The sequence below is a fragment of the Nannobrachium achirus genome, assembly GCF_963921795.1.
Source record: "Nannobrachium achirus genome assembly, chromosome: 14".
In the NCBI taxonomy this organism is placed as follows: domain Eukaryota; kingdom Metazoa; phylum Chordata; class Actinopteri; order Myctophiformes; family Myctophidae; genus Nannobrachium; species Nannobrachium achirus.
In genome coordinates, this window is record NC_137821.1 from 6,181,682 (window position 1) to 6,185,505 (window position 3,824).

General features: G+C 40.3%; 1 long non-coding RNA gene across 1 annotated transcript; it reads right to left on the minus strand.

Moving 5' to 3' along the window:
- Positions 1 to 353: 353 nt before the first annotated feature.
- On the minus strand, positions 354 to 1,585 carry LOC308298451. The gene is made up of 3 exons (XR_013962716.1): positions 1,360 to 1,585; positions 930 to 1,044; positions 354 to 497 (listed from the first exon to the last, which is right to left on the minus strand). It is a non-coding gene; the product is annotated as an uncharacterized lncRNA (long non-coding RNA).
- Between the last annotated feature and the right edge of the window lie 2,239 nt (positions 1,586 to 3,824).

Sequence of the window (3,824 nt, forward strand, 5' to 3'; positions counted from 1 at the left end):
CCAGCCGCATACTTGACAGAGTTCAAAACAATGTGTTTACTCTTCCAGAGCTTCTCATCAACAGCAATGGGTACCTCCAAGTTTTTAAAATGAGCCTGCAAGTTCAGTGGAAGTTCTTGAAGGAACAAGTCACTGACTGTTGGTTGCGCATCATCTTTGATGAGACTTCCAATCCCAACACTGCTGAAGCAGTGTGCGCCACGTAGCTCTTGAAGTCGATGTGGGACTGCCGTCCTGCATGGGCGACATCCACGTAGCTGGCGTCATTCACGTCCCCGCTCGTGCCGTGGCCAGTTTTGTTGGCGTCGTAATCAGCGTCACTATTAGTGCAGCTGCTGTTTGCCGTGTGGTGATGGTGGGGAATGCTGAGGTACAGGGCACCCAAGCTGCTGCAGGAGAAGCCAGCCGGGTGCACATCCTCCTAGGAGCCATGGGAGGACTTGATGAGCCGGACGACTGGGACAGGCTGGAGCACAGGGGACACTGTCGTACACGTTCTGAAGAAGGGGGAGGTTCAGTTAGTCACATTTAAGATAGTTAAGTCTGTCCCTTTTCATACAAAATGGAAAATGGTTAGCAGTAGGTTTGTGTGGATGCTAGACGCTAGGAATAACAGCACCTCCTAGTCTTACTGTTCTAAATGTTCACTTTCTCTTTCTGGGGCCAAAAGGCTTGAGTTAACATTTCTGAGTTGACATCAATACTAAAATAAACCTTGTATGTGATTCAGGTGTGCATGCACAATTAGTGCATTTATTATCCTGTTTACATTTAGAATTACAATTGAGGAAACAGATTGCTCCAATCTGATTTCAATGCATCTAGTGTTGTTTCTCAGCCCTTTTGGGGTCCGTGTCCCTTATCCAACATCCAATGTCATGATACAAATACTTTATATGATTCTGAAATTGTTTATTTTATGCCAATACCTTTTGTATGCAGAACGTTGTAGTCGAGGATGTTTTGTCTGATATCCTCCCAGCTCTCGTGCTCAGCAGGGACGACTGCCTTTCTGGTTCCATACGGTCACTGCTACCAGTACAGCTGCAACACACACATGCACACACACACAATGATTGTGGGTAAAAGACAGTATGTGCAAAAGGATAGTGCCGGCATGATGCTGGGGATAAACCAGAATAACAGCAGTTCAAAACCAAAGATGAGGATGTTTCTAAGTACCTGGCTTTAATCTTTTACTGAAGAACTGGTGGTGCTGTGTTCAGAGCGATAGTGTAGCCTACTGAATGTGAGGGCCTACGCTACTAGTTACTAGATACTAGCAGAACCTCTAGTTTGGTTACATTTGTAATACTGTGTAATTTCAGTGAGGACACAGTGACCCCTTCCTCCACTTACCATAGAATAGCAGCAGACATATGCTGATGGCGGTGGCCTGTCCCAGCTTACACTGCAGACCTCTGAACCCTTCCTGGCAGCGGCAGCTACTCTTGAAATGATTTAAAAAAAGAAAAAATGCTGCATTCATTCTTTTAAAATGTAAATTAAATTGACTTCAGAATTGTATATACTGTTACCTTTTAAGTCATCTTATACTATACTGCATAAACCTTAATTACCACTTTTGATGATGATGATGATGATGACCCACTTGGCAGTTCAGAAATCCATCTACCAATGACATTGTTTGGAAGATTATTCTTTTTTTTATATTTACATTTTTATTATAGTGAAAACAATGGCTTCCATTATAACATTGCAACTTTTCAAGAATGCAAAGCCTAGTTTCTATTTGTTTTGATTCCCCATTAGATGGAGTTCTATGAATTTTGCTATCATGAACATTAGTGAGGACCAATTAAATGAAGATAGGTTGAAAAGTGGTGAGGTTGTCCTTTAATGTACAGTAGGGTCAGCAAAATGTTTATATTTAACATTAGTCCAATACTTGTCAAACATCAATTTCACCATTGATATGAACATACATAAATTATAATCTAAACACACAGAATTTTCCATATTACTGACATTTAATTATTTTGTGCCATTATCTTGTGGATGTGTCATTGTTACACACACACACGCACACACACGCGCACACACACACACACACACACACACACACACACACACACACACACACACACACACACACACACACACACACACACACACACACACGCACACTCCACAGGATAACTTACTTTGCTTTCTCACAGTATCTTGTCTTCATTTGCTGCCAGCAAATCCCTTCACACTTTCTGGAAGGAAATACAGAGTCAATTTCCCCCAAAAAACACATTGACCTGTCATTTAAATAACACAGACCACACATTACTCCAAATGCCTTCAACAACTTTACTAAACTTGACTTTAAGCTAGTTTACATCAAATGTTCAACTACATGCCTTCTTAGCTTTCAGCTAACAGTCAATTGAATTAGCAGCTGCAGCTAACAGCTAAGCTAACCAACAGTAATGTTGACTCTTCCCTCTGCCCTGGCAACAAACAACAAACAAATGTAACTACTGCTCGTTCTGCATGATGGCAGTGGAACATTCTAACGTCAACTAAAACATGTTGAAAGTCGAAAACACCTTACCTTACTTCCAGAATGAAAGAAATGTTGGAGAATGGAGCTAACAACTTCCAGTTCAACTCGTGAGGAGACGTGACGCAGTTCAGTAGCCTACAGAGAAGGAAAAAGTGGGCGGGGCCGACATAATGCCGGCCCGCTGTTTTGTGTGTGTGTGTGTGTGTGTGTGTGTGTGTGTGTGTGTGCGTGCGTGCGCGCGTGCGCACGCAAGAGAGAGAGAGAGAGAGAGAGAGAGAGAGAGAGAGAGAGAGAGAGAGAGAGAGAGAGATAAATAACATGTAATGCCATGCCCAAAGAGACAACAGCCTAAAACATTAGATTCTAGACAGGCCTATTTGAAAAATTATATTATAGATGGAGTATATATCCATAGGCCTATATGGGCATGCTACCTTTTGTACCCATATATGGAGCAGACTGATTTGTTTGCACCTGATGCCATGACAACACATTTAGGTTAGATACACTTCATATTTGGGTGTAGTTGCATGGTTATGGCTGAGTCAGTGACATCAGAGATAAACCTGCCGGCTGGCTAAAAGGTCCTCCTTAATACAATTTTAATATAGGATGTTGTTTTTTATCTTCTATCTTTCCATCTCTTCATCTGCTGAATGCCTACATTGAAAATTTTAATTGTTTTAAATTAATATGTAGGTTATAATTTACAGTTGCAAAATACATACTGTAACCTCCATATAGGCCTAAGAACCTTTTAAATCCCAAAGAACCATGTGAGGAATCTGAAGAACCATTTGTTAAATAAAATGGTTCTTTATAGGTGATGGTTCTTTAAAGAACCATATAGCCTTTTAAAGAACCATTTAAGAACCATTATTTTTCTGTGTGTAGAACACATATAAAGAAAAGGCTTTGGGAGCTGAAATGAACAGAGTGGGTGTTCTAAAACTTTAGCAATTTAATAATTAGGACAATTTTAAGATTTCTTTTATTAAAAAAGTTACATAGTATAGCTTTAAATATTACTATCGACGAATCTTTGTGGTCTGATCTGTGTAGTGATAGCCTCTCTGCTACAATTAATTCCAGATACAGATTGACCCACTATAATTTTCTCCACCAACTTTATTATACACCTCAAAGGTTGCATAGATACAAATCTGAGATATCAGACTTATGTTTTAGATGTGCCACAGAAGAGGGCTCCTTTTTACATTGTACATGGCAATGTGTTAAGGTTAAAACATTCTGGTATACTGGCTAAAATTAGAGATGCTCCCTTCCCATTAGACCCTGAACTTTGCCT